Below are 23,074 nucleotides of genomic sequence, written 5' to 3' on the forward strand. Positions count from 1 at the left end.
AGAGAATTTTTATACACTAATTAGGGGGCACATAAAGGGCCAAAATAGATTTTGTTAATTAACCGGAAGGAAGTTCTTTAAGCAGTATATTCGTGGAAGCAACGTGTGAGTCGTGGTGTAGTTGTTAGCGTTGTGGGTAAAGAAGTTTGTAGACTCGGTGGTCAGGGTTTCGGTCCTGGTCTCGGATTAATTTTCAATTTTTTTTTCTATTTACTTTATTTTATTTTTTAAAATTTATTTCTAGATATTTCAACGTGATTAAAGTGTTATAAAAAGAATTATTTTTCTTTGGGAAAGAGGGATTAATAGTTGAAAAACGGATAAATTTCGGCTCCGGAGCTACGCACATCACTCACTCCGTAACTCCCTCTAATATTAACTTATAAATTTCAAACTCTGCCAGAAATTAGAGTGCTATATAACAAACAATCGTACCAAAGAGAATTTTTATACACTAATTAGGGGGCACATGAAGGGCCAAAACAGATTTTGTTAATTATCCGGAAGGAAGTTCTTTAAGCAGTATATTCGTGGAAGCAACATGTGAGTCGTGGTGTGGTTGTTAGCGCTGTGGGTAAAGAAGTTTTTTGACTCGGTGGTCAGGGTTTCGGATTAATTTTCAATTTTTTTTTCTATTTACTTTATTTTATTTTTTTAAATTTATTTTTAGATATTTCGACGTGATTAAAGTGTTATTTATGAATAAAAAGAATTATTTTTCTTCGGGAAAGAGGAATTAATAGGTGAAAAATGGATAAATTTCGACTCCGGAGCTACGCACACCATTCACTCCGTAACTCCCCTTAATATTAACTTATAATTTTCAAACTCTGCCAGAAATTAGAGTGTTATATACCAAACAATCGTACCAAAGAGAAGTTTTATACACTAATTAGGGGGCACATAAAGGGCCAAAACAGATTTTGATTATTAACCGGAAGGAAGTTCTTTAAGCAGTATATTCGTGGAAGTAACGTATGAGTCGTGGTGTGGTTGTTAGAGCTGTGGGTAAAGAAGTTTGTAGACTCGGTGGTCAGGGGTTCGGTCCTGGTGACGGATTGATTTTTAATCTTTTTTCCTACTTACTTTAATTTATTTTTTTAAATTTATTTTTCGATATCTCAACGTGAATAAAGTGTTATATATATAAAAATAATTATTTTTCTTTAGGAAAAAGGGATTAATAGCTGAAAACGGATAAATTTCGTCTCCGGAGCTACGCACACGACTCCTTCCGTAACTCCCTTTAATATTAACTTATAATTTTCACACTCTGCCAGAAATTAGAGTTTTATAAACCAGACAATCGTACCAAAGGGAATTTTTGCACACTAATTAGGGGGCGCATAAAGGGCCAAAATAGATTTTGTTAATTAACCGGAAGGATGTTCTTTAATGAACTCTTGAATAAGGACCTACTTCCAGATATGGTACAGCACAATCCAATTACCTCGTTCTTATTATCAGATTGCATCCTCTCAAAGCATTATAAATAAATCCCCCCCCCCTCATTATTACTCCCAGAGAGGTGAAAGACCTTCATGTGATCGCCCACTCGGGGGTATCCACCCGTAGTATTTTACCTAACTTTTCCCATTCTTAACAGTTCTCAATCTTTTGTTGATCTACAATTTCACATTTATATTAAGCCAGACACAGAGTATAGACCTTCTTCTTCTCTAGTATCTCTTGCTAACGTCAGTACTACAGGTGCCTACGGGCACTACATGATGAAGGAGTGGAATTTCCCGGACAGGTGCTCCGTCTGGAACTTCAGTCTCATTTCCTTCTGTTGCACTGATGAAGGTTGCCTTTTGAGCATCCGAAACAGCTGTCTGCATTTATAAATATTTTTTGGGCTCTTAAACGTTGTTTACCTTAGTTTGTCTTTTAGCACAAAGGTCGCCCACTTGTTTATTTATTTCTGTTAAAGAGTATTTTAGAAGTCCGTTTGGTACTGCTATTTTTTACTTCAAGAGGGAATAACTCAAAAACTGGAAAAAAATGTCATTTTTACTAGTTCTTTTCTATCAAGCTTATTGTACCAAAATATGGAATTGATTTTCATAAAAATATAAATGTTACAGAGTAATATGTCGTGCATTACGCAGGACGCGTTGTCACCTGCATGTGACAGTGAAGTAATTTTTCAAATATTTTAGTTTCAATTCTAACAAAATATGTTGGTAAAATGCTATCATTCTAACAATTTTATTGAAATAATTTGTTTGTAGCAGATTCTACATTCAACGAAAACTATAGTCATATAGTCCAAAATAATCGATTCTTTTTCCTTCCAATTTACGACTACAGCAAATTATGAGCAATTTAAAAAATGCGTTCTAAACGCTGTATTATAGAAAGACTAATTTTTAAAAAAAATTTGTTTTGTAACATATGTGTAAGTGTGTGATAAAATTAAAATTTGTATGTGTACAATAAAAAGGACCATCCTCAATAACTTCTGATCTAACGATCGGATTTTCAGGATTCCATCTTAATGGTTTAAGAGGGTGACTTTAAATATGTTAAATAATTAGTGCAGACGATTTTTAAAGTTACGAAAACAGACACAAAAACGTTCCTTCTCTATAAACATACCTTTTTTTCTGATGGATTCCGATTTCTGACCCATGAAATCACCACAATGTGTGAAATATAATGAATGAATATAGTGAAATATAATAAATATAATTATAGTTTGGCCCCCTTCATGTTAACCTTACTTTTTGCTTACTTTACCACATCTTAAGAACTTTTTAAGCGTACTGAAAAATATTTAGATAATTCTATGCAAAATAACTCCGTTTCAAAATATTAAAAAATTTTCCTGATAATAATATTTAATAATCCTGAAAATCCCTTTTATTAAATATTTATAATTTTTCACAATTTTACTTAATAATAGTCGAAAAGTTTTGGAATTGTAAGGTATGCAATTTCTTAGATCACTTTAAAGAACGGAATCTTTTCTTTTCGGTCGCAATTTTTCTTTTTGAGCGGAATCGGTCGAATAGTTCCTGAGAAATAAATTTTAAAAATCCCCCATAGTTTGGAGGGTCAGTAATCCAAATCCATCATAAAATGAAGATATTTTCATGCAGATAAAGTACGTTTTTGAGTCTAATTTCGCAACTTAAAATATCGTCTTCACTAATTAATTCAAATGATTGAGATCACCCCCTCCAACCATTAAGACTGAGCCCTAGAACATTCGATCAGGATGGTCCGATTTATTTATTTATTTCGCCCACTGTACAATATATTGAAAAAAAAATGTATTAAGTTTATCACAGTCATTCTAAAATCTTTCTTCTTTAAAGACTTCTGTGTTGTTCCCTTTTAAGTGGTTGTATGTAGGGCTTTGTCCAAAATTTCCATTATTTCTTTTGAATGGATTTTTGACTGTGGACAATATGGCTTTTTCGATCGGAGGAAGAACCGGTCACATCCATTCTATGAGATCTCAGCTTCTAATAAATTGGGCAAACATTTGGTATAATATTGTTACATAAAATATATTTTTGGTATAATTTTGTCACTTAAAATATATTTTTTGGTATAATTTTGTTACTTAAAATATATTTTTTGGTATAATTTTGTCACTCAAAATATAAATACGATTTGTTTTCTTTGTTTGCCTATTTAAAAACATTTATCAATGTAGTTGGATCTGTTCTCGTTGGTGAAAATTTTGAATAGCAATAAAAAAATTACATATATGAAAAACAACAACACACAATTAGTAACATTTTGGACAGTTTCACGGTACATAGATATCCTAAATTGCATCCAATGGGTTGTGTTTCATAACTAAAATTTGAAGAAATACATTATACAATTATCCTACAATCAGTACTAAGAAATAAAAATTTGTAATTTTTTCGTACAATAATAATGAATTGAAATTTTTTATTAAAAAAAATCCTATTATCGCCTTTATGAGTTTATTTCCCACTATGCTACATATTTCTAAGTAAAAATCGCATTTCCGCCATTATTTAAAGTTCCTTGAAGATATGCTAAACGCATAGTGGAAAACGATACCAACGATTTAAGTTGCAGGCTTACACTTTTAAAAGTTATATTTAAAAATACAGGAATTATGCCATTATAATTTCCAATTGAATAATTTTCCATATGAACACGAACTGAAACATTTATTGACTTGACCCTCAAAATTTTCTGAGAAAAAGATATCTCAACAGGAAATTGGAGGTAAAGGGTAAGTAAAAGAACATATTCTCGTTTTCAAAAATAAAATAAGCCTAGATTTTTAAAGAATATATATATTTTATTGCAAGGCAGTAGCTTTTTACCCACGATTTTTATGTTCATCCCGATAGGGGGCAATTACCCCCGTTCTGGCTACTACCTTAGTTCTAATGTTAGAATGACAAATTTTAATTTTTCATACTTTTTGCGGTGCAATATTCATTTAAAACTAGTTTCATCTTAAAGTATAAGTGACATATTTTCTTCCTACCATGCCTATAAATATCCATAAATGTTTAAAAATTCTTTTTTTTGTCCAAAGTACTCTAAGTCAAACGCCTTTATCTTGTAAACGTAAAATTAGCCATTTTGGACTTTTTTTAAAAATAATTTTTTGCCGTGTATGATTTATTTAAAACAAGTTTCATAAAATACCCATTTAAGTCTAGAAATATTAATAGATAATTTCAAAAATTTTCAACCTTACATTAGCATCTATCTTGTTAATGTAAGGATGGGCATTTTTTGATTTTTTTTTCCTCATAATTTTTTACTCTGTGAGACTCATTTGCAGCTAGTTTCATATTAGGTGGCTGTAATTTTCTTTAAATATCCATTTATGACTAGAAACAATAATGGAATTCTTTAAAATTTCTTATTTTTTCTAAAATATGCTAAGTCAAAAGCATATATCATGCCATGTAAGGTTGGGCATTTTGAGATTTGTTTACATTTTCGCTGACTTAGGTAGTAATAACGTAAAGTTAGACATTTTGTTGATAATTTTTGCAACATGGGACTTATATGTTACTTATTTCTTGATTAAAATATGGGAGTCATATTTTTGAAAATATCCAAATTTAGATTTTTTTTATATGAGTTTTTAAATGTCTAAAAAGCATGAGCATATGTAGCACAAATGAAACAGTAATTATATTGTGATTTTTTTAATATCTTTTGGCCAAGGGTTATTTGTTTGAAACTTGATTCATATTAAAATATTGGCTTCATATTTTCTGAAAATAGGTCAAAAAATTTTCATATTTTTTATCTTTAAATTCCCAAACTGGCTATAAAAGCCAGGATAGCCTGGTTTTCAGGGTGCTGGACGACTCCTTGTGTAGTAAATGGTGACGGGTGCACGTTAAATCTGTCGGATCACAAAGTCCTCTATGTTCTCATAACAAATTATACTCCTGGCGGTGCTGAATTGGAGATTGATCATTCACTGGTTCATGGCAAAATTACAATTTGTGATGAAGGAATAGATGTATGAATGGGTCCACCCTATAAACAGGTGTGATGTATGGGTGTGGCAGAAGTAAAATTCCTGAACATAGATGGCGCAACTGGAAAACAAGAACTCGCGATCCCTCTGCTTTAATGGTCAACAACAACAAAATGGCTATAAGAAATCACGAAAGAGTTTAGATAGGTGAACGCAATAACCTTATGTCACTTGACATAAAAAGTTTTGTAAAAAGTGAGAAATAATTTTTATAAATATCTATAAAAATTTTATTTCGTTTTCAAAATCACAACACAACTTTTATAAACATCATTCATGTGATAACAATAAGGGTATAGACATGTAAAAAAGATTTTAAAAAAAAGTAATATTATAACTATAGTACACAGAATAAGTGTAACTGTATAAAAAATATTGCAACAGTAGTAATATGAATATATAGTGGGAAAGTGACATTGCAATAATTATTCAAAAATAGTTCAAACTACGAAAGAGACTAGTATATTCATACAAAGCATGATAAATATTATATTTGAATTTTGATTCAATAAATCTTTATAAAACAAATATGAAAAATATTTTCTAAAATATATATGAAATGCATTGACTAGAAAAATATTTTCTTTCAAGAATGTTATCACTGAGAAATGCATTTAAATGCCTAAAAAGTGTATGACATAAAATAAGAGATAATAAACTAAATTAAGTAGATTTGAAAATACAAATATGAAACGAAAATAATACTGATTTACATTTCAATTTATAAGTAGATGATCAGTCCAGAAGCTTAAAGTGAAAATCGGTCTTCTAGATAAAGTTAGAATAATTTATAAGTCTTATTTCTTACACAATTACTAATCAATACAAACTTTTAAACTACTATTAAAATAAGGATATAAAATGAAAGCTAAACTCTTAATTTTTTAAAATACTACAGAGTTTCAGAATTCATTTTTATTATTATACGTTATTATTCATTTTTATTCCAACATTCAAATCAATCTCTTTTTGTAAACATAATTTTTTTATAAAATTGAAATGATAAATGAAATAACGATTTTTTAAAATTATTTTTAAATTTATGTTTAACCATGTGAAATAATGCATAATAATATAATTGAATTATGACTATTGAGCCAAACTTTTTTATATGCTTAAGTTTCAGTGGATAAAAATGTGAAAGATTTAATCGTTTTAATTCTTCAGTCAAATTATTAATGCCATAGGAGCAGGGCTGGATTAACCTATAGGCACACTAGGCACGTGCCTAGGGCCTAAGAAATTCAGGGGCCTACGAAAAACTTGGGAGAAAAAAATTTGTTGACAAAAATAATTTAGCTTTAAAAACAGCAAGTGTATTTTGCACAAAATTATGAAGATACAAATAAAAATAATATTTTTCGGTAATAAATTATTTTGCAGAATCTTATGAATCTTATGATATTACTTTTTTGCGATTTTTGGATTTAACGAAATCTTGTATTATGCTGTGGAATTCCAAACTACGCAAAATGTATTAAAAAAATATTAATAAAAATGTAAAAAAATATGCAAGAAAATGTTAGCATATATTTTGAAAAGAGGGAAGGAGGGGAAGGCCCAAAAACGGCTATGCCTAGGGTCTACGAAAGGTATAATCCGGCTCTGCATAGGAGATTTACTAAGTTCTAAATTGTGCTGATAAGTAAAGGGTGATGTTGGTTATGGTAAGAAAGATTGTGGAGAAGGAAATTCATTTCATTCCTGAACAACACAAATCAACAGAATTCTAGTATATTTTTAAATGGGGGTTGATGACTTTGAAGAATATCAAAGTTTAAAGCATATAAGTTATTGTATGTAGTTCCATTACATAATAAATTATGCATAAAATAAGAGAGATAGTTAAATAATTACAAATTATCAATATAATTGTGATCAGAAGAAAGACATACATAGTAGTGGCGACAATCGCAGTAAAATGAAAATAAGTGGTATATATATATACATACATACAGGCACACAATATATCATTTATAGAATTGTATGATTGATTCCCACTAAACATTTACTAAATAGTATATAGGAATTTTTAACTGACAATTACCTTACATTACTGACATTTAACAATTAAAAAAATTATGTAGTTTAAGTTTAAAACCCATATTATAAGCCTCTAACCTTTATTTATATCAAACAATTTCAAGCACTTAATTCTATGTGCCTATTTAAGTTTTAAAATATACACATTTATCTCATTAAAACTATTTATTCAGTTAAAACAGTTTGTATTAAATAAAACTTAGGAGCGTATGAAAATATAACAGTGGATAAAATCTCATACATAGATTCCAAGTTACATAAGTTCCTGGCAACAGAATTTAGGGCCTCAAACTACAGCACTATCTTGATAAATTCAAATTTATCTGCAACGTCAAAGACAGATTATTGTTAAAATTTAGCTTAATGTGTACAATACAGCAAAATTTGGAAACACGAGGCACTTAAAAATAATTGACAAAACATTATGTTGTTGTAATTGATAATTCAAAAAAAGGAATAAATACCTATGCTATATGGGGAAAGTCTTTAATCCTGATAAAAAAATAAGTCCCCCCCCCTATGCGTCAAGTCTTATGCCAATTCAACTTTATAAATTTGATGAGAAGCAAGTTTAGAAATGCTTCAAAAGGAAGGATAGTTATTAAAAATAAATAGCTCTGCTCAATATGAGAACAAACAGGTGCACACATTAAGTACAATAAAGAAATCAGAAGAAAAAATATTAGTAAAAAGTATGAACTTGCAGATGTTAATATTGTGGGAAAAAAATCTTTTTACTTCAAAAGGAAAATTAATCTGCAGATGTTGTAATATTCTGCAATGCAGTAGGGTTTCTGCTACCAGGCATAAGTTGTTAGTTGTTAGCAAACAGTTTTTTACATATAAAAACCACTGTTGATTGACCATAGTAAAAATACTTATTACAATAAAATTATTTAAACTTGTACCATAACAAAAAAGAGTGGAAATCAAATAACATTTTTAATATAACTGAACATTAATATCCTAACATTAATTAATGTGATACAACCTGACAATAAATGTGATATTTAAATAAATGCATAAATATTTTAAGGCACAATAATCATTGAAAAAAAATTATAATGCCATTGTCTAAAGTAATTTTAATAATGCAAAAATAAAAAAATATCCAAATAATATAAGAAATAAAAATACAATGAGATTTCATAAATGAATTTTAAAATTTGGTCATTTTACTTTAACAATTGTATATTTGGTCTTAGCAAAACACTTTTTAAACTTAAAATTTAGATAATACATAAGTTGATGGAATATTTAAGTAATTATATAATAAAGAAATACTGGAAGTCTATATGTATATATGGAATTAATTGCTTATTACTTATTATGAATAAAAGATATATAAATATGTATAAAAGATGGTATACAGCGCAATACACTTTTACACAATGTATAAAAAAAATTAGGCAATTTTTTTTAGCTTTAAGTAGGTTTCAATGTAAACACAACAAAAGTAATGAAATAATGTATGGGTTAAGGAGGTTTTTTTTAGAGGTTGAAATCACTGGGAAAAATGATATTAAAAAATACTGTCAACAAATACATACATAATAAAAACAACTGGCAAACATTTTTTTTAATAAAAAAGTGTAGAGACCAATCAAGTAATGAAAGCACTTAATATATATGGGCATTTTCAAATATAGTGTCGTTTTTATATCAGTGACTACAAAAAATAATTTTTTTTCTTTAAAAAAAAAAAAGACAATTTGTAAATTATAAAATTGCTCATTAAAATTCATAGAATAAATAAATTGAAATAAAAATTACATGTTTTGAGAGCATAATTTTACTTCAAAACCCAAGTGAAATTACACGAAAATATAATTTTCTTGGGTCACTAACACTAAATTCTCGTTTTTGAGCCTTACCTTTTTGTGAGATGTAGCTATTTTCTTTTGGAAAAAAAAATGTATACATATAAAACGAAGTAAAGACTACAAATTCTGTTTAAATATCACATTGTGAAAATGGTTCTTAAAATTGAAAAAAATTAAACTTCTGTCACTAGTTTAGGATTTTAAATGTCTGGTCCGAACTGATGTGCAAGTGGAGCACTACGTCCAAGTACTTTACTTTTTTAAAAAGTACTTATGCCTACAATTTGGAGGTAATTTTATGAGGACTTTGCATCTCCATTATGTACCTCAATCCTTTTAAAATGTTACAAAATATTATTTATATTTTTTGTCTGATTGAAAAAAAAAATTTTCTCTTGCATTTTTATAAAACTAAGTTGAGTAGGATAAGAAACAAGCCTTGTTTTCCTGTAAGCTATAATTAGGAGGCTAACTTCAACAACATATACATAGCTGCCAACATGAATAGGAAAAAATCCAGCAGATTTTACGAAATAATATAAACTTCATGATAATTGTTGCATAATTTACTAAATATTTTACACATAGGGAATTTTAGGGATTTTTAAAGTCATCAAAATATAAAAACTGCAATATTTTCCAACTATAATTGACATTAAACATACTTGAAATGCTATGCATTATGTTTACTCATAATTTTGAATATTATTAGGCATTTAATTCATCAAAGATAGTTAAAAGATTTTTTTTCAAATTATTTTTAAAAAAAAGAGAGTTTAGAATTAAAATAAACTGAATATTTAAAAACAACAAAAGTTTTGAACTGATTTCTATAAATGAGGTTTACTTCATTACATATTAGTAAGTAGAGTTGGCAGCCATGCATCTATCGTTTTGCTTGCAGAAAACATAAAAACTTGAAGACAATTAATTGACACTATTGCTAAAAATGCTCATATGATTAAAATTTAAAAAAAAAATTATTAAAATCAGGGGGTGAAAATCTGTATTTAATTGAGGAAAAACAAGAAATTACTAAAGCTGTAATTAATCACAATATAGTGAAGGACGGATTAAAATAATCTAACAGTAGTTTATTTAAAGATAAAGCTTAAGGCTGATTTAATTCTTAATGGTTATGATGATTCTTAATGAAAAATAAGTGAAGTTTTACGACTTCATATTTTTACTAGTATTAAAAATACATATCAAAAGCAAATATTGTTAAATATAATTACATTAATATCTATAAATAAGTAGTTTTTATTCGTTTAAAATATTGTAAAAAAAATACTGTACAAGAACAAAACTAAAAATATTGTGCGAAATTAATAACTAAGTTCACCTTATTACTAATAAAAAAAAATACATAAATAATGCATAGAAAGTAATGTAAACCATATCTATTAAGAAGGATAATTGAATTTTTTTTAAATGAAACCCATGACTCTCGCAATAAAATAAAAGCAATCCAAGAGGTAACTGTTCTCTCTCTGCAAGTCAAGAGCTGCAACCTGACACACATCTTCCTTTCTTTTTCTTCAGACTTTTTTCGCTGATCTCTGTAAATAGTAAGACATTACAAGTCCACACAAAATATAAAAAGACAGAAATTGTTAAAACAGATGAATAATAAATTTTTGTTGCATTTGTTAAAATTTAAGACATTTCTTTTAAAATTGTCAAACATTGTGACATATTCACATAAAAAATACTGAAGTTTGATCAATTTAAAATGAGATATGTAAGCTGCAGTCGGCACCAGACTTTGCCAGGCAGAGGGTCAAGCCACCCCGATAGGGGAGCTCAAATAAATTAATTCAAAATATTTGAATTAAAACACATTTTATACTTTCTATTTTTTTTCACATCATTTTTTTCAAATGTGTTTCTAAGAAAGTAAAATCAATTATTTTGATACCATAATGTGCAGATTCATTTACAACTCTATTTTAATACTCATATATGAGCACTTATAATTGAATTTATTAGTATACATACACTATTTAAGAGAAAATTAAAAAAAGAAAAAGATTGACAGAACAAACTCACTCCTTCACTTTGTCCAAATAATTTAAAGACAGAATTCTTTGAGTTAAATGGTGTGACGTCTAACAAAATACTTTTCGTTACTGAATGCGGAGAAAGTGTGCATTATAGTCAGTCTCAAAAATTGTGATATGAGAACAATGGAGTAGGAGCTAGGACAGTCTTCTTGTCTCGTCCTATCCCTCAGGGGTGTTAAATAACTTTCAATATGGACACAAACAAAAGAGTTGTCTATCAGATTTTCTGATGAAAAGTGAGCAGTAAGTGGTGGTAAAGTGTAAGTAAAAATAAAACATTCTCATGTTAATGTTTTTAATTTATTCTTATTTACAAAAAATATAAATAAATAAATGAATAGTTTTTTTTTTTAAGAATGTAATTATATTTTTTTCAAGACAGCAGCATTTTCCTAACAATTTTTAAATTTGTCCTGATAGGGAGGCAAACGATGTCCGACAGGAGGCAACTGCCCCCCCCCCTGACTCCCTGCTGGAGCCGCCCTTGCTTGCAGTCCTTCTGTTTATTAGAATGTACATAAAGGCATTGCATGCAATGTACAAATAAGCAAAGTGGGAACATATTTAACTATGCATGTTACTCGTGATATGAAAGAAAAACCTCAAAAAGCAGTAGAAAGTGCAGATAAAATACTTGTTAAAAATAAAACTAGTTATAATTAAAAAACAAACGCTGCATTAAAAATAAGGATGTTTTTTTTGTCTCGAAAAATATTTATCTACACTAAATATAATTTTTTTTTAAAATTTATACATAAAGATCAATTTAAAAAAAGCTGTTTATTTTTATATTAACTATCAAATTGTTTTTAGGTACGTTAAACAAAAAAATAAACACAAATGCTAAGAATAAAAAAAGTAAGCACAACACACCAGATTCAATAACAGCTCTGCTTTCTGTTAAAAATTTCGAAATTGGTAGACACTAAATATAATAATAACATAAACACTAAATTTAATTAATTGTAAAAATACCATAAAAGCTCTAGGACAAGATAATTGGAACAAAGTGGCATTTCATATACAGTAGTCTCTGCTTAATGTGTTAAATTTGCGACAACGATTTTAATAACATTAACAGAGTGATAACAATAAAAAGGAAACCAAAATGACGGAAATTGAAGAGAAAAATTCACTTTATATTTATTAAAGCATTTTTACTTCAACATATAAAAATTATACATAATTTAAAATTGATTGTCAACAATTTTCTCTCATAAGTTCACTCATACACACAATGCTTTTTTAAAAAAATGATGCTGTATTGAACTTTCTTTCATTGCATTCCTCATTTCAACATTTGAAGAAGGTGGCATTTTCTTCTGATTTGTCAGTTCCAACGTCTTTTTTCCTATAACAATCTGGTAAACTTCTGATTTCATTAATATGAAAGCATTTTCATCAATAGGATACCTGCAAGTGACGTAGTGTAACCATCGCGATCCCGATTGGTTGTTTACTTTAGCAACTGTTCTTTTCATCCTATATTGAGTAAGCCAAGCTCGATTCCCTTCCCTATCAATTCCCTTAAATGACATATTCTATATTCTTTCACAAAGATTTCGATTCTTTCAATATATATTTCTTACTTAACACAAAGACAGGCACGAAGCCACGTGGAACATAAACAAACTCATTACGCATCGAAGTTGCAAAAAGCAAAAATATATCACGTTCACAATAAAATACATAAACAAATAATAAATCTAATTTAAGTAAAAGAAGTAGAAAAGATTATATTTCAACTAATTCGATGTGCAATACGGCTCAGTATCTGATTGACTTATCGTTAATTATTCTAAATTACGCAGAGAAACTTAGCTAAACTTTAATACGTCATTTTGCTGATAAAGATTATCTGGCACTGACGTCATAGGTCACATGTGTGGGTATGGGAGGTCTTCTTCTTCTTCTTAAAGTGCAAGTACCTAACTTTCATCCATAACTAGAATTTTTAAGATGTAAAATCTGAAGGATGTTCTATAATTTTTTCAGTTTTCTGAACCTCCCCCCCCCGGTAAAATCTTGCATAAGCAAAGCAGTTTCTCATCGCTTCAGCAGAAACTTGATCCTATGAAGTTGTTAAGAGGTGCACTGCATCAAGATCATTTATCATGGCTAAATGTTTTAAAATGTCAATCTTTTGTTTCACGTTAAACTAGTTCACTTTCTGCCATTCATATTGTAACTCTATGAAAGTGAGCAATGCATTAAAATGATGACATGCTAGTTCTTAGTTTGAATAAAATTTGCTATTCCAAAAGATGAAAGAAATCACATTTCATTAACAGCAAATTCACACAACCCAGAGTTCACCTGCAGTTAAAGAAGTGGCAAAAGAAATTGAATTCTAGCATAAAAGAAGTAGAATTCTTGGCAATTCAAACATAAGCACAGAGAAAGAAAAGGCTTCTTCTAAATACAGAGAATGAATAAAAATAAATGAAAAATAAAATAATAAGAATAAACAAAAAAAAATTAGAATTTTAACTGCAATCAAATTAAGCGGAAACTACTGTTTTATATATGTTTCAATCATTTATATGCTGTGGCAGTCAAAATCACATTGAAGTAAATTTACTGAACCAAGAAATAAATACTAACCTCGTCAGGGGAAATTTTTTTATCTGATTTATTTACTTCATACTAAAAGGAATTTAAAAAGATAAAAAAAGGGGCAATACAATAAAAATTCAAAAAACAAAGTAAAGTGAACATTTGTGGCAAATGAGCATTAATGGTAACCTATGAGTTGAATGATGAACATTAGGTATAAAAACACTATCTTAAATGCATATAAAAACATTACGTGTACACACGTGTAAGCTTGTTAATTTCTTATAAAATAAAAAACTAACAGTAAATTTATTGTGTTTCCACAAAATTTCAAAACTTATTGTAATATATATTGTATTATTTTTTTTAATCAAACATTAACAATTTGTTTAGATAATCAGATAATCTAATTACACTAACTGCAAAAAAAAAAAATTAAAAAAAAAAAATTTAGCATTATACAGAGTAAAAAGTACAGAGCAGCTATAAAATTTTTACATCTCTTATAAGGGATTTGTAGTAAATAAGTTATCACCAGATTTTTGCTCCTTTTTATTATTGATAGAAATTATGATTATAAAAACTAATCCTTAACATATATGACGCCAAAAGGGTTAAAACATAAATTTTGCCTCCACTTGAGAAAGTCTCCATAGAAAGTCAAGAAAAATTATACCTTTGATACAACAAAAATAAAATTGTAAGCGATTCAAAGTAAAAAATTACAATTTGATTTAAATTATCAGTATTGCGATATGATTTGAAAATTGGTTAAAAGAAATATTTTATAAACTCCCTGTTTATTCAGATCATTTCTTCTGAAAAAAAGGGAATTGATGCTTACTTACTCACAAAATTTTCATTTATTTTAGCTAAATCTACATCAGCTGTCTCTTTCAAAATATCTTCACAAAACGTAACAGAAGCAATGCGTTGGAAAAGGGCATCCACATTTTCACCTAAATTTTCAAAGACTCAATTTGTACATCAAATCAATAATTTAAAAAACAATCTTCAATAAATATTTAAGTATTAAAATACTAGAATTGGTTATAATTGACTTCTGAATTGAAAGTATGCTAAAATAAATTAATGAGAATTTGTATATTAAGTTAAATTAATGTAAGTTATATCCACATCATTTTGCACATGACTCCAACTTTTGTGCAGTTACTGTCTATTAAGTGCGAAAAGTGACACCATAGATTGTTCCAGCTGAATAAAATATCACTTCCATGTTACAAAGAACACTTTTCTCTAAAGAACAGTAAAGCTTAAACACAGTACCATTCCTTTTGGGTCAATAAGCATAATTTTACCTTTAAAAATCTGCAGGTAACTTTATTGTACGTAATTGCGTTTCTTTGTTGTTGTAACTGTTGTTTGTTCAAAATGACTTACTTGTCTCAAAAAAAATTTAAAAAAACAAAACAATTCTCAAGTATTATAGCAACTTTCAATTTCAGTTTTAATTACTTGTTGATATTTCTTAATTTCTGAGATAGATAATAAAAAAGAAGATCAAGGTTAAAACTTCAACCCAAGTACTGACATTAAGTAATGAATTAACTGACATTTCACTTGTCTGTTTGGCTAAAAATGCATGCACAAAATAAACAAGAAGTGAAATTATGTGTCCTTTAAAAAATGCCACAAAGGCCAGTTTCCAAACCCTAAACAATTTAGATACATTATATATATTATATTTTAAAATGCAAAATGAACAATATCAAAATTGTTTTTAAATTATTACAGAGGTCATATATAAGTTAAGAACTTTGTTTTTTTTTTTAAATAAAAAAAAATTGGTGTTTTCTGATTTATTGTCATCATTAGACAGCGGATAATATGCAATTGCATATTTTAGCACTTTTTGCCATTTGTGCATATAAATGCATAAAAAGGTATATTTGCTCTTATAAATGCATATTTTCAGCATTTTATGGCTTTTCCCTCCTAAAACCATATCACTATTCTTTTTATGTTAGCATAAGAAATGCTTTAAATTTTGTTTTGTCGTTCTTTATCACCTGAAAGGGTCAGCTGGATTGATGTTGCTGGGGGTGATTGCAATCACGTGAAAAAGATGTAGAAATGAGGTGTGTGTCGGGAAGGGGGGTACAAAGGGCCCATCCAAACAGACATTCGTCATAGAAACTTAAGAAAGGGATGGTCAGATATTCTATGAAGGGATGTCTTTTCCTGGAATAAATAATTGTCAATCTGTGTGGGAAAAATAAGGCTTCTGTGGTAGGTAGAAAATGACCTCCCTTTCCTGTGATTGGTTAGTTAAAAGGTGGAGTGAATACATTTTCGGAGAGAGCTGTTATTCTAACATATTTCGATAGTCCATCCGATAGATAGATAGTTTCGATATCCATCAGTTGAATACGTAGTTAGTGAAGCTTCGAACGTGATTTTTGACTGCTGAATTTTATAATATGCCAAAAATTAAGTCGACTAAATCAAATTTAATGAAGACATGGATTTCGGACTATGGGAAGGACTTTACAACCGATGGGGAAATAGTATTTTGTGTGATTTGTCAAAAACACATTTCCTGTGTAAAAAAAGTACCAAATCGATCAACATATAAAGACTAATGCTCACTCTGCGTAGAAAAAGCAGAACACAAATGGATTTGTTCAAAGTTTATTAACTATTCCTGTTCAAGCAGCTAAAAAGGAAAATGATTTTTCTAGTGATTTATGCAAAGCCTTAGTAAGCAGCAATATTCCTTTAAAAAAGTTAAAAAATCCAAACTTAAGACAGTTTTTAAAAAAATATTGTACCAATCAGATCATTCCCGATGAATCGACTTTAAGAAAGAACTACCTTCAACCGATATATAACGAAGTACTGGATGATATTCGACGAGATATTGGAGATGACCCTATACGGATTGAAGTCGATGAGACGACAGATAAGTGCGGTCGCTGTATTGCTCATTTTATTTGTGGAAAAATGGATAATATTCCTACTCGACCACATCTTCTAGCAAGCAAAGCCCTTGAAAAAGTCAATCATTCAACCATTGCAAGGTTTGTCAATGATTTTAGCAGATTATTATGGCCTGATAGAGATGGTTCTGAAGATGTTTTGATTTTTGTCAGTGGTGCCACTCCGTATATGGTCAAATCTGCAGCAGCACTGGAAATTTTTTATCCCAGAATGCTTCATATTACATGTTTGGTTCATGCTGTTCACAGACTGGCTGAGACTGTTCGAGAAGTATTCTCCTCTGTGAATGATTTAATTTCTAGTATCAAGAAAGTTTTTCTCAAGGCATCTGTGCGCATAAAATTGTATTAAGAAATGTATCCTGATTTGCCCTTACCTCCACAGCCTGTGATAACTAGGTGGGGTACATGGATTGAAGCTGCACGTTTTTACGCTAATAATTTTGATGCAATAAAGTCAGTTGTAGATGCAATTGACAGTTCCTGTGCTTCTTCAGTTTATGTCACAAAAGAATTACTGCAGGATATCTCTTTGCAGAAGGACTAGGGCCATAATTGACACTCACTTTTCTTAAGTGGAGCAATAACAAAGCTTGAAACACGAGGTCTTCCCATGGCTGAGGCCATATCCGAAATTGAAAAAATTCAACAGTGCATCAATGCTCTTCCAGACTCAGTTGGGAAGAAAGTAAAATAAAAATGGTGTTTCGTTCAAAACAAAAATTCGGGTTTTGCAGCAGTGAAGAAGATAAATGATTTTCTTAATGGAAACGGAACTGAACTTCCAGAGAAAGTAAAACCAATGAGTACGAAATTGTACAAGTTTTGTCCAATAACATCTGTTGACGTGGAGAGGTCATTTTCTGCTTTCAAAATGATCTTTGATGACTGACGACATCAATTCACCCTTGAAAATTTGGAAAAACACTTAGTTGTGTATTGCAACAAAAATTTATAGTTTGATAAAATCTTTCCGGAAAATGCGATGATTTTTCTTCTCTCATTTATCATACTTCAGTTTTAGGCTTTTTCTTCAGAAATGTGTAGATTCAAGTAAGAAATATTTTGATTTTCTTCCTTTTAACAAAAAAATGTTTTAGCTGTGTTTGTTGGAAAAAGTAAATTTTTTTTAATGGCGGGCGCTTGGAACTATTGTCCATTGGCCGCAGAAAGTGCCAGAACTGCTAACTCTCTCATCGTTACCCAGTGGGCACCTGTGGCGAAGCCACGGCGGTGGAGCAGCGTCGCCCACGTCACACTACCACAACCCGTTTATAGGGCGGGTCACATTCACACACAAAGGAGAAAGGACATAAAACACAGATAGAGAGAAAGAAACATCCATGCCTTGCCCGGGATTCGAACCCAGAACCTTTCTGATGCAAGGACAGTTCCATGCCCCCTACACAGACCGGTCGGCTGGAAAAAGTAAGTAGTAGTATTTAAATAAGTTGAACTTTTAATTTCTATTTTAAATGCATATTTCTAGTTTTAAGAGCATATATTCAAGTTTTTTAGTGCATATTTGCATGCATATTTTGTCCGTTTTTTAGTACATATAATCCACTGTCTATTTATTACATTAATCAAGAAATCTATAGATGAATGCACATCTAATCTGATTTAGTATGAATTTCTAATTGATTTAAGTATACATGATTCATATTCATAGATTAATTTGAGTATTTTGTTCTACACATAATTTTGAAAATATCCCCAATATTTGTGTATAAACTATCCCAAATACATAAAGTGGCAATAAAACTCAATTGGTGGCTTTAGATGAATAAAATAAAATTCCCGGGTTATAAAGAGCATTTTTCTTGAAAGAATATTAAAGTTTAATTGCAGTGGCAAATAAGCTTTTATAGTATATAAGTTTTACTTAATCTTAAAAACTCCATGTGTTACTTTATTGAGTGTAATTACTGACCACCCAGCTTTCTTCAATAAATTGGGAGTAAAAAAAAATTTAATTTGTACAAACTATATAATAACTTACTTTTATAGCAATTTTTTTTCAATGCATAATTACCGAAATAATTACAATAGGAAAATGACTGCCGAGTAAGGGATTGTAATTTTTTAATAATTTGAAAAACTTTTCATGAGCTTAATATGTTTTAATTTTTATAATGCAATTGCATATGTTGTTTCTATATTGTCAGATTTCAAAAAAGATTAAAATAAAAATGTTATTGTTTGACAATAAGAACATAGTCAGTAAGTATAAGAATACAAAATTTTAAAATGAAAGAACAAATTTATGACTGTCAAAAATATTATTAATTGAGAAAACGTTAAAAAAATTTAATTAAAAGTGTTTAGATAATTATGAATACATTATTTTTTGTGTCCCACAGATAGTTTTGATTTAAAAACGTGAGCTTTGTAAAAAACAAATAAACTGAATAGCTAAAAAAAACTATATCCAAAATTAAATGTATTTTGTTAAATTTATTTTCATAATATTTATTGGAAGTTTGCTCAACATATATTTCTTTCCTTTTTGCACCAAAAAAAATTTAGAATATTTGCATAAAAAGTTTCAATTATAGTTTTAACTAGATTAAGATCTAAATGTTGTAATTTTAATTAGGATCTTTTAGTTAGCTCTACTTATAAAAAATTATTAATATCATATATTTTTTATTTTTACATATAATAAACAAAGATTCGGTTCTTTTAAAAAAAGAAAAACAATTTCTACATGACATAGAAGTTAGCAATTTCAGCATTAGTAATTTGCTGACAGTTTTTAACTATACAGTAACCTCCCGATTATTTACTGAATTGAGTGACCCCTGAAGCGCGGATTAGCAAATTTGGGGATAATCTGTTATCAATTTTATAACTGATAAGGGTTCCAAGAATGTGTTGACTAAATAAATGACCATGAGGATAATTCATTCTCAGTCACCAAATTAAGGTAAGATGGAAAAACTTTGCTATCAATATTATTGCTTTGAATAGTAACAATACCATCCAGGAGAAGAAACTGCTTTGATGGGTATGGAATCTATTCATTGAAATTTGAACTTCATCCTGCATTCATAGGTCCACAACTGTAAATCATGACTCACATTGTTTTGCTGTTTCTCACCAATTTCAGTGCTGCTTATTACTAATTTATTGCACTTCAAGCTGCAATGTTTCAGTGTAGACCTATTATTTGATTAGTTGCGAACATCTGGACTACAAACATGAATCTTTGCTAGTATGTTGTTCTCAAAACTCTTGAAATAGTTTCATCTCTATGAATTTATTAGTTTTCAATTCTAAACGTTATGTTGTTTGTCCTTGTGAAAAAAAGGTGAAGCGCTGATGATCTGAATTCTCTACCTGTGGATAATCGGAAGTTTACTGTAAATCAATTGTATAAATATGGGTAATAAAATCAATATCAAGAATAAAAGTTCTACTTATGTCAAAAGTGAAGAACAAAAGTGGCATAAATAAAAAGATTACACAAAACATGCATATTTATCAAAACTCAATAAAGAGTTAACTTATGAGCTTCTAAGTTAACATATAAATAGGAAGAATCCACAATGTGCTAGTTTGGAGAAAAAAAAAGAGTAGCAAGAATTGTTAGAAAAAAATATGCTAGGAACTTTAAGAATAAGTTAACATTAATATCCTCATTAAAATCGATGCAAATATCTGCAATTAGAGGTATTGTTTGGTATATAGCATTGGTGTATGGCAATTAGAGGTATATTAATTAGAGGTATGACTTTTTACAGTCACGAAGAATGGCATTGGAAATCCTGAGACATAATTGCCAAATGAACTTTATTCCAAACATCCTGAAACTCCAACAGATAGTATGGAATAAAGCAAATAAATCAGTGTTAGGTTTGCAAGTACTCACTTGGAAAATGATTTTAATTTATAAATATTATGCTTTACTTTCATCAAAAGTTCACATTTTATTCAAGAAATAATAATAATCATTGGAAATAATAATAATAATAGGAATTAGTTTTCAAGAACATATTGTAATAAATTAAAAAATATTTTTTTCATTTTTAAGAAAAAATATGTGGTTAGTGGTTGCGATTATTTACGATAGCAATTTGTAATGAAGTACTTAGTAATACAGATTCAAAAAAATTCTTATTTTTTTATAATAAATTGTTTAGACAATAAAGTAAAAGTATATTTTACTATGTGTTTAGGTGTTGTGGATAATGTAAAAGAAAATGATAGAGATAAGATTATCATTAATGGGTTGTTTGTATGAAAATGTTTACTGGTTGTAGGCACAAAATATACGACAAATTTTTAAAAAGTGAAATGAACTGTCATTTACATATTTCCTTGCAATATTATTTATTTTCTTAAAAACATTCAATAACTTTTCAAAAAAATATCATTTAAAATATTTTTCATGTTTTTTTAATAAATTTTTTATTGATAAGAAAAAAAGTTAATTATTTTCTTTGTATGTTTTAAAAGCATTTAAGTGAGCAAGCAGAAATTAATTACATTTTCTCATGCAATGGCAATTTAAAACTTTAACTAAATTTTTGTTTTAAAGTTTCTTCATTGCTAGTCATTGATTTGCAGCCTTCAATCAACAGTTTTAATGTAAAAATTATCAACATTTAGTTAATTATGATATGAATTCCTAATTGACTGAGAATGACATATAGGGTACATGGGTGGGAAAAGATGCAAAGAGTGAACCCATATTATAAATCAAAATATGAAAACAGTTGCAGAAGTAAATTGAATGATGAATTTTATATAATCAATTAAAAAATTGTTTTGTACCAGATTACAGTTACTCTTGTACATGCTATTAAACGGAGCAAATGCTGGGCTGAATAAAGTTCAGCAACAAGGCCTACACTACATGGAATTTAATATATAGAGTTTTTGTATGTAATAATGTAGCACAATTTTACAAAAGTAATTGAATGAATTTTAAAAAAAATATTCAAATGTACTTAATACACGATTTCCACTTTTTTAAGAAAGCAAAAATAAAGGACCTTAAAAATAATAGGATTGTTTATCATCGAATATGCATATATACCACCAGTGACAGTGCCAATTATTGATCTTTCTTGAAAAAGAAAATCAATCAATAAAAAAAACAATAAAAGGCAACTTTGTTATAATATAAGTACTGATAAAATTGTATTAACTAACAGGGCTCGTCAAAGTGAGACCGGGTAATTTTTGCAAACTAAGTTGGATTTTTGAAGGAAAAAAAAACAAACATTTTCAGACTGTTAACGGTTAAAAATATCTATGAAACTAATCAGTATTCCATCTTTATAATTTCATTGAAATTGAATTGTAAAATTAATTGGTGAAATCAAGATTTGCAATTTTCTTTTCATATATTTAAAAAAATAAAGAAAGTTGAGAAAAAATTATTACAACAAGTTTTTATATTGTGGTTTCTAGAAAATAGCTGCCTACTTGTTACAAACAAAAAGAGGAACACAAAGCCTGATAAGCTAATCATGGGAAATTATGACACAAAGTGAAAACAAAATATCAAAAACTAAACTATTGATATAAAAATATCAATTTATAAATGTTTCATGCTGAAAATAATTTATTGAGCAAACAGTTTTAATTAAATTACTTACTAATAAAGAATATCACATGTTTATAGTAATTAATTCAAGAAAAAACTTACTTCTTACATGAATCATAATACGGGATTTTAAAAATCGAGTGAATATGAATTGTGAAATTGGATTTTAAAAAAGCGAAAATACAAATTACAATACTGAATTTTTAAATCGCGTAAATAGGAATCATGATGCTTAACTTTTAAATCACGAGAATATGAATCACATTGCATAACTTTTAAATTAGCTAAATATTAAAATTGATGATTGATATTAAAATCGTGTGAATGAGAATCGTGATATTAGCAGATTCCGATGGAGTTCCTAATATTCAGTATGGCGAAAATCAGCCAAATTAAAGGAATCAAATTGGCAGAAGAATCATAAACGTCTCGTCAATGTGATTTAGCAATAGTTTCAAAATCTCGTAGGATTATAAAGCTTTGATTCGCGAAGCGTGCAAACCAATGGTCTAACAGAATTCCGTGATATTTGCGGAAAAATCACATGCCCTGCTTCTCGTTTTTAG

The 23,074-nt window shown here is 28.8% G+C and overlaps 1 protein-coding gene across 2 annotated transcripts in view; it reads right to left on the reverse strand.

Moving 5' to 3' along the window:
- Positions 1-5,719: 5,719 nt before the first annotated feature.
- LOC147801912 (serine/threonine-protein kinase mig-15-like) overlaps positions 5,720-23,074 on the reverse strand; it is a 90,779-nt gene continuing 73,424 nt past the window's right edge. Inside the window, exons 18-20 of one of the 2 annotated variants that reach the window (XM_087155089.1) lie at positions 19,934-20,293; positions 14,840-14,950; positions 5,720-10,931 (exon numbers count right to left, since the gene is read on the reverse strand). The gene's annotated coding sequence lies outside the window, so the exon portion shown is untranslated. The remainder of the gene's footprint in view (positions 10,932-14,839; positions 14,951-19,933; positions 20,294-23,074) is intronic. The other variant, XM_087155088.1, reaches the window with a different exon arrangement.

Source organism: Parasteatoda tepidariorum, chromosome 11 (assembly GCF_982258835.1).
Source record: "Parasteatoda tepidariorum strain Cologne lab strain chromosome 11, Ptep-v5.0, whole genome shotgun sequence".
In the NCBI taxonomy this organism is placed as follows: domain Eukaryota; kingdom Metazoa; phylum Arthropoda; class Arachnida; order Araneae; family Theridiidae; genus Parasteatoda; species Parasteatoda tepidariorum.